This window comes from Chelonoidis abingdonii, chromosome 1 (assembly GCF_003597395.2).
Source record: "Chelonoidis abingdonii isolate Lonesome George chromosome 1, CheloAbing_2.0, whole genome shotgun sequence".
In the NCBI taxonomy this organism is placed as follows: Eukaryota; Metazoa; Chordata; order Testudines; family Testudinidae; genus Chelonoidis; species Chelonoidis abingdonii.
This window is the reverse complement of record NC_133769.1, coordinates 241,921,342-241,935,959: the sequence shown is the minus strand read 5'-3', so window position 1 is coordinate 241,935,959 and position 14,618 is coordinate 241,921,342.

Below are 14,618 nucleotides of genomic sequence, written 5' to 3'. Positions count from 1 at the left end.
CCAGAAGTTCCCTCCCTCACTTTGAAAAATCCGGTTTCCTGATTGGTCCTCTGGTCAGGTGTTTGGTTCCCTTTGTTAACCCTTTACAGGTAAAAGAAACATTAACCCTTAGCTATCTGTTTACGACAAGGGGAGGCAGAGTACTGGAGTGCTGTGAGGGGCTGAGGAGGGAACCAGTAACCTCTGGGGCTCCAGCAAGCAGAAGCTCCCTAGGGGTCCTGGAGACCCTCCCGCCCAGCCCAACTCTTACCTTGCTGCGGATCTGGCCCAAGGTGGATTCATCTCCCGTCGCTGCCGCTCCCAGCGCCAAGGGTTGGGGCTGCTGCTGGATCCCAGCCCCGCTTATCCTTGGTCTTAGTCTTGGCCCCGGCACAAGCTGCTGCTCTGCTTCCTTCTCCCCTCCCCTGGCAGGAGGCAGTGCAGAGGGAAGAAGGAGAAGGAGGAGGAGGAGGCAGAGGCAGGGACAAGTCAAGGAGAAGCAGCCAACCTGGGTGCCATGTTCCCCCCATCCTCTGCACCGGAGCAGGGTCGCTCTACCAGTTCCTGCCTGGTGGGTGAGGGGTGGCTGCTGACCACAGGAGAGTGGCAGGGACAAGCTGAGGAGGAGCAGCCTATCCTCTGCAGCTGGGGAAGGCCCATGCCACAGGCTCCCGCCACTCTTCTGCGGGCAGAGGCCACCCCCCACCCTCCCAGGCCGGAGCCAGTAGTGCAGTAAACAAGCCGAGGAGGAGCGGCCTGTCCTCTGCAGCCGGGGCAGGCCACACTGCTGGCTCCTGCCTGAGGGGTGGGGAGTAGCTGCTGCCTGCGGTAGAGCGGCGGGGACATGTTCCCCACTTAGCTGGCTCCCTGCCCTGCTTCACCCAGCAGCAGAACAACAGGCTGGTTACCGCCTCCTGAGGCAGTCAGGATCCAGCCCAGGACGCTGCTTGAGATATGAACTGGGGTCCCAGCATTATGCCGCTCCATATATTTTGCTGCCCTAGGCACTTGCTTGTTCAGCTGGTGCCTAGAGCCACCCCTGGGCACTACTTTGTAATGTGGAGCAGACTTAAGTAACACAGGCTCCTTTTCTGTGGTCCTCTCTCTGAGTTATGTTACAGCCTATGTCAACAGATAAACAGCAACAGAAGAAGTAATGGCTCTTAGAAGGTTAAATGTCAAAATTATTAAAAAGAACAAAATACTCTGTTTAACAAGGAAGCACTAAATTGAGCAGACCAGATTCTGTGCTGATATTCCATAGACTTCAGTGGAGGTTGGGTGGGTGTAACAAGAGCATGACCTTGCATTTAAATCTTGTGGAAAAAATAATGATTCTGAAATAAATTTGGACAAATGTAATTTTGGGAGTCCTTTTGTGAAGAATAAAACATTTAACAGTGGTCTTGAACTGTTGGAAAGGGTAATAACTGCAGAGCAATGTGAGATGCTTCCATCTATTTATTGATTAACAAAAGGGAGAAGGGGAAGAGTTGAACTCGTTCTTTAGCATAACAGCACATGGTCACAATGCTAGCCCTAGGTCGGGGTGCCTATGATGCTCATATTATCCATGCTATTTAAATATCTGTTATGTTGATGGATTTTGACACTGATTTCTGAAACAATTTAGCAAAAACTTTATTAGTGTTATGTGAATCTGATAAGATTAGAAAACAATCTGATAGGAACAGAAACAGCTGAACAGAGTATCAAACCAATTTTTGCCTGAATCTGATAACAGCTGAAAACAAGATGGGCTAAATTCAATCTTGATATAATTCCATTAATGTTATGAGTTATATCAGGAATCACTTACAGTTACCTTACAGTAGAAAGATTAATTTTCAAGAAACGTCAAAGAGATGATGCAGCCAATAAGGCATTTTCTCTTCCTGAAGACGGTATGTAGTTAATCGAATAGAGATCACTATGCCTACTGTATATGTCACACAATTGTCTTTCATTTGGGTCTATTATATGATGTGATAAATATCATCGTTGTCTCTTTCCTATTATTTTAATTATCCATTTTCAAGAGGAAAATAGTGTGATTTGGTTTTAAATATACAAAGAAGACAGCAGTTTCTTCACACCTGACAGAATTCTTGAAGATATATAAACTGCTGATGTGGAATTCTGTGCACAAATATCAAGTGGTGAGAAAGATAGGACACAGCACTGGGTCTGGGAGAATTACTCCGCACATGAATGGAAAAGGACCACCTATGAGATGTCTCCAGTGCTATACAAAATTTTTGGAGCCCCTTTCAGCAACTCCTCTGAAGCACTGGGCTTTGGTGGGTGTAACCTCACCCTCAGTGGAGCAGTAACAGCTAGGAGAAGAATCCACAGGAAGTCTATAAAAGAATCCTAATTCCTTACAATCAGAACCAGTTGCCATGCACCAGCTAGGAACACCAGGAAAGAACCACCACATCCTCAGCCTCCTGATGCCAGTCCACTCATCATCATCAGTGATTCCTTTACCACACAGTTCCATAACTAATATTGTGATATTTCATCTCATGCATGGAATTATAGACTACTCAAAGCCGATTATATTAATATTATAGATGATATATATATATAGATCCTTATGGGCTTAATAATGATTGTACTCGTGCTAAATGGGTAAGATAAAGAATGGCACCTGCAGTAAGTAAAGACAATGTAGGGTAATTAATGCAAATCCCCCAAAGTGAAACAATGCAATAGTGGCAGTGGAGACATGGCTGAGCCACGCCGAATACAGACACTCTTTGAACTGGTGGGTATGTACGCAGCATGGCTCAGTCGTGTCTTTGCTGCCACTACCCTTGCTACCTTGGCTACACTTCTATTTATACTTGTGCTAGCTCAATAAGTGAATTCATTGAGTAAATCCACATCATAGAGTAAATCCAAATGAAAGGAAATGTATGACTTACTGTAGGCATAGCCATCTTTACTCAATTAATTATATACTATCTTCGGGGAAGGGGGGGAGCAAAGGACTTGGAACTTTAAGTGAAAGCACTGTCTTGAGAGATACATGAACTGTCAGGTGCGAAACTGTGAACAACAAAAACAGGCCCAAAATATTCTCAAACTCTGTTTTAGGTTAAAATGAGGCATAATGCCAGTCCAGAAGTAAAAATTCTTTTTGAATAAAATATATCTATAGCTCCCTTTAGTAAACCTATAATTTTATACTAACATTTAAAAATGACAATAAATGAGATTTCAGATCAGTCTTTTCATCTACATTTTACCTATATATGGCATTTTAAAAATCAAATAATGTGCAATAAACTTTACCACACACTTCCATACTAAAATTGTGATATTTCATCTTATGCTAATATGGCATGGAATACAACATATGATCAGACTATGAGGTTTCTAAAATAGTTATTACATTTTATAGAGTGATCCCATTTTGCGGAGAAAATGCTCAATTACAATTAAACAAAACTGAATATTTTTTTTCACACAATAAGGGTGAAATTCTGGTCCCATTGAAATCATTGGGAGTTTTGACATTGACTTCAGCAGAACCATGATTCCATCTATATGTTTTAAATTTATGTCTGAACTTCTATTTGCATTGCATACTATACATTACACTAAGCAAGGCCAGACCTGGTAAGAACTTGACTGGACATCTTCAGTGAAAAGATGCAGCAGGAAGTGGGGGAGCTTTTTCGTTAGATCCTTCTTAAGCACCTGGTTGATCAGAAAGTGTTCTGAGTTTCTCAATTAATTATTTATTTCTCTGTGTTAGTTCTATGCCACAGCACTCATTTCCATCTCTTTGCAAATCAAAGATGGTTTTCCTACTGAATATCTATCTAGTTTGGTTGATACTATCCCTATTACTGCAACTTTCACAGAAAACATGAGCATATGTAGACTCTAATAGTTCGCCCATAGTTTCCTTATCTGATCTCTGATACATTTCTTCGCCCAAATAATCTTGTGTTTCCCTACCTAGAATAGCATAGACTGGGTATAAAATACATTCCAGCAATTCAGACTTTTAATATAAAAAGAAACAAACACAGGATGAGTCTGTATTGATTCATTCATCCCATAAAGTGTTGAAAAAACAATTTTGATCTGAACTTTTCCAAGATTATTGTCTATGTATTAAGCTACAAATCTCCTTCCAGGAAACCAAAGAGTTTTTCTTTTCTTGTTTGTTTGTTTTGTTTTTTTGCTTAAGCACTGTGCAAGCAGTCAGATACTGTCTTTAAATAGACTATGTTTTAGGCTGCTCCTCTTGTGTTCTATGTGATTTTATCAATGTTAAAAATTAGGAAGCTGGGGTAAGTATTCAAGTGGAATGTAAGTACTTGCATATGGAGCTCTTCTGAAGCAGAAGACACCTTGTGTTTAATGGTTGTCAGAATTGACTTTTTTCTCCCTGCCTAGATAAGAAAGTCAACCTTTTGGGAGAGATTTATCTAAACTTTATTTGAAGTGTTTTTGATATAATGCTACCTTTTTATGTAGGCTTCAAAACAGCTACTCTAAGTGGCACAGTTTCTTATACAATTCTAATGTATCACTGTCATAGATCAATTATATTTTCAAGCAAAAGAGCATACTGAGTTGAAGAATATAATAGCCTTTCATTCGCCAACTGTCTAGCGTAGACTTTTAAAAGGATTTAAAAAAAAAACTGTTGCTTTATAGACTCACAACAGATTTTACGAAAAAGTAAATAGATACATAGGAATTATAGCTAAGTATAATTCAAAGACAAATTGGCTCTGATATTAACTTTTTACAGAAAACAAATACAAATATTTCAGAAAATATGGCAGAAAATACCCCCCATGTGCTAATCTCTTCATTTCTCTTCTCTATACTTTTCTCTTCTCTATACTTCCTGGTAGCTTAGGAAGAAGCTTTCCCCCTAATGCTTGTAGGAACTTTGAACAATGCCTCTGCTCTTAAAATTTTATGCTCTGTAGCTTGATAAGCACCAGAATCTTCTGCATGCTTGATTGTGAAAAGAGCCTATCTGGATCGGGGTACCCTTGAGACTGGCCAGGAACCCATTCCTAGGGATATGGGCTGTGCAGGGACCCTGGAACTCCCACTGCTTGCTCTTTCATTGTGGTGCAATAAACTCTATGTCTAGGAAAGGGAACATCTTCAGGAGTGCAGGATTGAACACAAAACTGGTGAACCTTTGTCTCTTGGAAAAAAAAATCTGCAAAGGTGCAGGAGAGTGGTCTGGACCCCTATATACAATAGAGAGCCCATCTTCAGACATGAGGAGCTGTGAAGGTGCCTGTCTCAGTGTGGGAATCTGTTAGCCATTCAAAGTCCCATATTATTTGCATAAAGGGCATAAAGGAGCCTGAAGAACTACAACGTCACCAATCCTACTATGAGATCAGCCTACAATAAGTGGGGCTAAAAAGATATCCACACCTGGTCAGGAACATTTGCCCAGGGGCATTGGGGTGAGCCCAATCATTTAAAGGGAAACAGAGTTTTAAGAAAGCCTTCCTATTCATGGGAAACAGACCCTGCAGGAGAGTGGTAGCCTGCTTCTGCCCTGAAGGGTTAAAAACAGCCCTGGGAGGGGGGCTGTGGCTGGAGAAAGAAGCTTTTAGGCTGGGTTGATTGGGGAAAAGGGCTGCAGCTGGGGCCACATCCCAAACAGACTCAGCTGGCCCTATAAAGGCAGAGAAGCCGGGGCAGACAGAGGACTCTCTCTAGCTATAGAGGGAGATGGGCCTGGCTGCAGGGAGTTAGACACAGGATACCTGAGTGAAACAGAGCTGGGGAAAGGCAGAGGAGCCGGGGAGCTCCAGCCTGAAAAGCCTCAGGTTGCGGCCTAGCACTGGCTAACAGGTACTGGGGGGTAGCAGAGGGCAGCCCAGGGATAGGCCAAGGCAGCAGGTCCAAAACCTCCTTGCCTGTGATGAGTAGGCTGATACTGCAATCTGCCCCAGGATCTGGGGCTAGACAATGACTGGTAGTAGCCATATACTGAGGCAAGGTAGGAACAGAGGGTGGGGGTTCCCTGGGGAGGGGAGACCCTGAGAGAAAGAGGTTACTGCCAGGGCACAGCACCCCTTGTAAAAGGGCACTGGGTCCAGGGAGGGACATGGGGAGCCAGAGGGCAGGTGGATCACCAGCCTGCAGAAGGTGCTCCAGAACAGAACTGAGCTAATTCCCAGGAGTCACCAGCAAGAGGCGCCACAAGGGTGAGTCTGCTCATCTACAGACCCCAACCAGTCAGCAGCCTACAGCAGGCCTACACAGTTCTTATGTCAGAGGAAGCAGATCCACAATAACCCTTGTGATCAGTAATAATTCACCTCCTAGAGCATGAGGTTGTGAAACCAGGTGTCGGTAGCTGGTGTGAAAAAAGGTGGAGGATACAGAGTGAGAGTAAAGTGCAGGAGAAAGACTGGAAATCCCAGGAAACAAGATAAATATATAAAGTAGTACCCAGGGAAGGAAATAGAATAGGAGAGCAAGAAAAGTGGAACAGGAAAAGTGAGACAGGAAGAAAATGAAAGAAAGAAAGACAGAGATACAAGGAAACAAAATTGTGTGGTGGAAACAAAAAAAACAACAAAAACTAGGAGAGACAAGATGAATAAGAATATTAAGAAATGCTGAGGAAAGAAAAAAAGCAGAAGCTTAGTAGTAATGTACACTCTTTTTCATTCACATTCATACAACACAGTTTATGTTTTCAGGGAAGAGCTCAATGATTTGTTTTATAGGTCTCTATTTTATGGTAGATCCTAATTTTTCTTTCAAAAGTGGCATAGGCAAAAGACAGATGTTCATCTAGGGCACCAAGACTTTTAAGGCAAGCCCAAAGGACTATGCAAATATTGGTAACTGCAGCTTCAGAGCACCCTTGTGATGGAGATAAGTATTCCCATTTTTGTAGAAGGTAAGAACTGGGTCATCTTGTCCAGTGCCTTGCAGATTCCACAGTGAAAGTCATATAAATAAGGGACCAGATATTTGGCCAGAACAAATAGCATCATGTTAGGATCCATTTCTTCTCTCTAAACACAAATGTTTAATCTTCAATGACCCCATTCCCTATTTTGCATCTTGTCCACAGCCTGACTCAAATCTTTATAATTATGCAACTGTTTTTATGGTTTTCCTGCTGCATCTTCACTTCTTGTTTACTCTCCATTCTCTTTCGAACATGAATTTCACTAACACAGAGGTGGACTTAGATTTCATAAACCTCCTGCCCATAATGAGCACTGGAGAAGATAAGTGAGTGAAAAAGCCAGTGTCACCTTTACAATTAATTGAGGGATCTACCTCATCAGCATTATGATGCTAAAGGTTATATGGGTATAATTAAATGCCAGATTGCAGTTGAGAGTAAGGTGCCCCAAATGAATTGTAGATAAAGGAAATGTAGGAAAATATCATTGTTTGTGTGTGTGGAAACTAATAACCATGAGACAAACAAAGGGAATTTGCTTTTAGAAGCTGTTAAGAAGGGCAGGATGTTATAGATAAGCTCTAAAGTTGCAAGAGAACTTATACTATTTCAGGAAAGGTAATGGTGGTGAATAATTATCCTGATTCACATGCCATCCATTCAAGCTTCATCTTGCATAATGTTTTACAGATGGAACATCTGCCTCTATGTTTTTTCATAGTAGACATTAAGTTCCACTCTCCCTTCAACAAGCTGACCTCTTTTCTTTTGAATGCCACTCACTAAGGATTTCTAGTTACTACTTTACACAACTGTGAACTCAGATTTTTCTAATGGAATCTCAGGCGGTTACCCTTTGCTTATTGTACATAATATTCAGAACTGAAGCAAGCGGATGCATTATTTCTAATTTCCTTTGTTTAACAGGAATAGGGCAAAACTTAAGTTGGTGTTCTTGTCAACAACAGGGCTGATTGGAACCTGGAATTCCTGTTGCTCAGGAAATCAAAATCAATCAATCAGCATAGGAACACCCATTTGAATTTCACCATGGAATGAGAATTCTGAAATTTCATTTAAAAAATTAAGTGATATTTCATAACAAAATTAATAATGTTCCCTGAGCTATTGTGCTCCCTGCTGTGCAACTGTGAGCCTGACACCCTTGGAAACGCAAGGCTTTTAGACTCCTCACTCTGTGGCAGGGAGCCTGGATCCCCCAGGAGCTCCAGCTTAAGCCAGTGCTTCCGGCTACCTCGTTCCACTCAAGGGATGCTGGCTTCTGGCTCTGCAGCAACAACCATGCATGCTGCTAGGAATGTGGGCAAGTTGGAAGGAAACCAGCGAAACGTCCTTGGTTCCTGTCAGAAGATTAGACTAAATTCATACTTTTCCCTGAAACACTGGTTTCATTTTCCAATTGGGGGCGGGGGGCATCCTACTGGAAAATGTGAACAGTTCTAGTTGAGAAACATTTGATCAAGTCCAATTTTTTTTCTAGAAATCCAAAGATACAAGGATCAATTTCTTTTTCTATTTTTCTTCAATGCCTGTTTAAGGTTTCTTTCTACCACTAAGATCAAGATTAAGGTTTTATATACACAGGCATTTCTTGAAAAAGATGTTCTCTGATTCTTTCACAAGACTCTTCAGATTTTTTGTGGAAACTTTGGTTCCTTTTTAACCCAAAAATCTACCCTAAGAGGATAGTTGAAGAGTTCACAGAAAGAGGGGTATCTTCAGATGGAACAGAGCCGCATCGCTTTTAAATAATTGGTGATCCCTTGTGGCACTTATTGTAATCTGATGTAAAATAGGGTCTGAATGAGCTTTGACCTGACATCTAGTGATGAACTAGGGGAAAAGGCTGAGGAACAAAATGTATGTGCATAGACATACCTACTGTGCCTAGGGAATAGCAGACAGACCTGTGTTGCCAAAGTGATCAATTTTGGCTGTATTGGGTTAAAATTCACTTACTATTGAACGCAGGGGCAATGAAGTGGTGTTATCCATATTGTATGAGTAAAGAGCAACAGGACTATATTTAGCATGCCCTGATTGAGTGGTCTCACACTAAATCAACCTCACTTGCTAAGTAAGGGCTAGTGATCCAAGTAAGATTCAGAGATTGAGGACAGATATTCTTGCCTGATGGTGTGCACTTGCTTAAAGGATACCAGGAACCATTTGATCCTCTCCCTCCCCATTGCCCTTCCACTGTTTATAGCAGGGGTCAGCAACCTCTGGCACTCGGCTAGCCAGGGTAAGCAGCCTGGTGGGCCAGGACAGTTTGTTTGCTGCATTGGCAGGTTCGGCAGACCGCGGCTCCCGCGGGCCATGGTTCACCGTCCCAGGCCAATGGGGGCGGCGGGAAGTGGTGCAGGCGAGGGATGTACTGACTTCAGCTTCCTGCCACCACCATTGGCCTGGGACGGCGAACCACAGCTAATGGGAGCCTGTGTGCCAGAGATTGCCAACCCCTGGTTTAATGACAGAGCTGACTAGGATCATTTAAGTGTCTTTGTTCCTTTGCAGTGACCATTAGAGCTGAACTTGCTGTTTTTAGGGATCTGAACCTTATACCTAGTGCAGAGACAGTGTTATGGTGAAAAGACAAAACAGAATACGCATCATCAGAGAGGTTCCCTTCTATCCAGTGAAATCACTAAAGAGCTGAAATTACTGAGAACTGGACCAAGTGATAGAACCTCAGAGCACAGCATTGCAGCAAGAGGGATCTGTAAGCAGTGGCAGTGACAAGCAGAAACACATTGCAGAGACACTGGTGAGCAGAGGTGAGGGTATCACTAAATCACCCTCTCTCCTCAGGGGAAATAGGTGACCCTACACAAACATGGGGATGTTGCTGACTAGCCAACAAACTCTGAATGGGGTACAGTCAAGGGAAATGGGAGTGGTATGTTAAAGAGACAGCCATGTTTTCGACTCTTATACCACACGGTGGGAAACTGAAAAGAGGGACACTGCCGAAGATATTGTGTGTGTGTGTGTGTGTAGGGAGTGGGAGGTTAGTTATTGGTTGCATACTTTCAAATGATTGTTGCATGGTTTTCCCAAATTAAAGGTGTGTTTTCTTCTTTCATAGAAGGTTTGTTTGTTTTTTTGTTTATACACAGATTCAGAGTTTGCAAGCGGGGAAGAATTACATCTTAGAAGTGCCCAGGGGTGGTACTTAGTTTTTCCAGATTAATGGATTGGGGCTTGAGATGATTCTGGTTTGTGTTGTTAAGAAGAACCCCTAGATATTGAACCTGACCTTTGTTGCTGCCTATACCGCCTGTCAGTAGAGTTACAATATGTTTTAGAAGACACTAGAAATCTGTCAGTGAAGCAATACATATATATACGTGGACCTAGCTTGTTTAGTCATATTTAATAAACAGTTATCTAAGACCCAACTGTGCCCATATAGTTTCCACCAGCTTGTTTTTGTTGTATATAGAGCAAAAGGCACAACAGACAGACATTTCTCCTCCTCACAGGAGATGAGGGCAGGAAGTGTTCCTGTGGGACTGCTGCAGCCAGTATCACTTTCCTTGGGGCATGTCTGTTCTTGGAAGTTGTTGCAGGCTTTCTGTATCTGTATTAAATGATCCATCACATCTGTTGCATGAATAGTGCATCTATTCCACATTGTTATGCTAACTCCCTTTGGAATCATTGTGTCCACATAGCACTGCATTATTTCAAAATAAGAGCCGTCGCTTTCCACAGCACCCATTGGCCTGGAGCAGTGAACAGCGGGCAATGGGAGCCACGATCGGCTGAATCTGTGAATGCGCCAGGTAAACAAACCGGCCCAGCCTGCCACAGGGCTTACTCTGGCAGGCCTCATGCCAAAGGTTGCCAATCCCTGTGGTAGACCAACCATTGGGACTGTTCTAATGGAGGTGTGCTCTGTTGCCATAAAGCTTATCAGTCCACAGGAGGTTAATATTCTGCATGGTTGTGGTTCCCAAATTGGACTGAGGCCATTGCAGGACCCATGTGCATATTCTTCCTCCCCACCACACATTAGTTCTTGGAGTTCATTAATGGAATGGGCAGTTACTCCATGGCACTCCAAGACCTGGCTGACCACAATGGAAGGTTCACAAATATTAATGTGAGGCATTCTGGAAATGTCTGTGATGCCAGGATTGTTAGAAATTCTGGCCTGTTTTCTACCATGGAAAATAGAACTTTGGCTCTGAGGCACTGATAGCATTGCCATTCTCCTGTCATTCTGGTAGACACAGCTAACCCTGTTTCCCAGGTTTATGAAGCCTTTTGCTGAACAGTTGGATAGGACAGGGATCGGCAACCTTTGTTATGGCCCGCCAGTGTAAACCCTGTGGTGGGCCAGGCCGGTTTATCTGCCGCATCCGCACGTTCAGCCAGTCACAGCTCCCACTGGCTGCAGTTCGCTGCTCCAGGCCAATGGGGGCCGCGGGAAGCGGCAGTCAGCACATCCCTCAGCCCGTGCCGCTTCCCACAGCCCCCTTTGGCCTGGGATGGTGAACTGCAGCCAGTGGGAGCTACGATCAGCCAAACGTGTGGACGCAGCAGGTAAACAAACCAGCCCTGCCCGCCAGAGTGCTTACCCTGGTGAGTCACGTGCCAAAGATTGCTGATCTCTGTTGAATGACAATGAAATGTGCATTTGGAGGAATGAAAGAAAGATGAAAGTATCTGATATCATGGCAAATTAGCAATATCTGCATGCTATGTTTTGCATCACTTATTGTGAAAGCAAAGGAAAGAGCCTTGCTGATGGATGAGAGGAGGAACTGGGCAAACTTGTTGAATGTTTTTAACGCCAGACAACCTGATTCAACAAAATGTTGAACTTGGTCTGGGGGCAAATCAGGGATGCATTGTGCTCCTTCTGGTTCATAACTTTGCCCTAGCCTCAATGTATTTATATACTTTTGTATTTATATGCTTTTATTATGATTAGTGGACAGGTCTACAGAGGTATGTATAATGATGGAGGGATTTTTAACAAGTTTCATTTAGATATTTTAGTAAACTGGAGGTGGGAATTTTATTGAATTTTGCAAGGCTCCTATGAAATTTTCAGACAATGAATGTCATGACATTTTTCAATAACCAAATAGAGTGAGCTGAACATGGTTAATAGTTTTTGTTACTATCCACAATACATAAGTGGGTGCATAATTAAAAATCAAGTACAACAATCAAAATTAGAAAGTGCATAGGGCACTGAAGCATGTGCAAATTCAGGATATCTGAGAGCCTGACCCTATGATTGCAAAACCAATAATCATGAAAATATGGAAAATCATTTCTGTTACATGAAGACAATGTCAACCACTCAAATTCTTAAAGATATCATTAGAAATATTATACAATGGCTAAATTTTCATGTAAGAATTGAAGTCTCCATGTGTTTTAGTAATCAAATCAACAAGATAATTTCCATTAAGTATTAGGGCTTTTAAATAGCTGTACAAATAGATTTAAATAATGCATTTGGCCACATTATATATTTAATTTGATGGATATCTAATGGACTTTGCACCCATTTCAAATGGTTCTGTTACTGCACTGGTTTTCTTGAAATATTGACAGATTTCTCAAATCTAATTTGCCCCTGAAGCAATATTTCTGATGTTTCTGTTCAGTCAGGAGTTTTAAGTTTGTTTCCTAGTAGTCTAATTCAGTTTACAAAGTACAAATAGTAGGTGATCTGTTTTCTGTTTACAAACTTCTGAAAAGAGCAGAGTTGGATGAATAGTTTAAGAAAATGTAGCATATATTTTGACCAAAAAGACAACTGTGTATAATTCATCATTAGTCAGTCTATCTATGCCAAGCCCATCTCTAGGGTAGCTAAGAAAACTGCAGTTTGTAGGGATCTTATGGTATCTGGACTTGCATCAGATACACATGAAGATATTGCAAATCCTGAAAATCTTATGAATTTTGAAATGAATATTGACCCAAACATTCATACGGGAGTGCAGCTCTGTTTTCCCCAGTAGCAAATAATTTATTCATCAAACAGTCTGTTTCAACTTGATTCAGCCAAATAAAATTGAGGGGAAATTTTGATTGCTGAAATGTTTTGTTTTGACATTTTTGAAAGGAAAATTTTCACCTTTCCATTTTTAAATGGTTTTGTTTTGAAATTAGGCAGATTTACCTACAAAGAGGTAGGGAGTGGGAGAGACACCTAAAAGCTAAACAAACTGTTTGGGGGGAGTTTTTAGGCTGATCAAAACATTTTGCTCAACTTGAAATGAGGTTTTGTTTTATATTGATGAGAAACATCCCTCTCTCAAATGTTTCAGGTCAACCCAAAACAAATTTTGGGGGGTTTTGTGATTTGACCACCAAAAAAACAACCCCAAAACCAAAATAGTTATTTTCCCATCCTATATGGGAAGTGATTATTCACTATTTGGTTTTCTTCTGCTTAAAATATTTCACTCATCCAATCAAGAAGCAGAAACAATAAGTAGACACACAATGACAAAGCTATCAACATAGAGATAGAAAGTAGACTGCAGTTCACAAAACTACATGGAGTATGAAAATTCTTTTTCCAAACTATTTGGTGGACATTAGCATTTACAATGAATGAATACATTCATTGAAAACCAGGACTATATTATGAATGGTTCACTAGTTTAAAGAGGAGCAAACTTTTTGACAAAATGTAATCCTAATGAAGAGCTGAACCTTCTTTGAAACAGAAAAACATTGATGTTTTGGGTTACTATGGAAGCCATGTAAATCTCAAGCATTTAGTTAAATAACATATAGTAAGTGCTAAAAAGGCACAAATTAGGGTTGAAGGCAACAGACTTCCAATTCTAAAAGATTTCAGCAAGCTGAACAGAGGAAAATGCTCCCATTAAAGAAACTAATTCCTTGGAAAAATTATTTTCCTGTGTTGAAAAAAGATGCAGTCAAATCCCTTCAGTAAATGTAGAAGATTTTTGATGGAATGAGTGAAATGAGTTAGCCTAAAACTAGTTGAACTAAAAGTATCACCAACTTCAGCAACACCTTTGACAATGTCAAGAGGCTTAATAAGAATTGGGCCTAGAGGTGGAATTGTCTTCAGTACTTGAGAATTTTTCTTTAATTCAAGTTTGAGGCACATTAATGGAATAGTTAGGGTAAATTTGTATGGCTGTTGACTGACTTATTTGTTCTATGGATTAATAGTGGTCTTGGGCAGTCAATTGACCACCCTTCAAAGGCACCAAATTCAATAATAATAAATCAGCAGGAGAAGGACAAAGGTCTGTTTCACATGTATACTTTCAGAGCAGTCAGAGAAACTGGAGTCCAACAATCAAGTACAGAAAGAACTCTGGTAACTTCTTTCTGGTTTCCTGGAAATATTTGATTATATTACCTTTGTCAGTATTCACAAGAATGTACAGCTTTTACTTCACAGTTCATTAGGAATCCGTTGATAATATAGAGATGGTTTCCAAATATCACTGATTTGGACAAATATAATTGAAATGGATTAAAAAAAGACTTTACAACTGGGAAGCAATAGTCAAGTAAAAATTCTTTCCAAATTTCTAATTACAATGCTCTTAGCCGTTTAATCAAGAAAAGATACTGTAGTGGATGCCTACTTCTTGGATATGAATTTATTGGAACTTATAAATCAGATTGTACCCTACAATAGAAATACCCATGATAGGTGGGTATGGGTGAG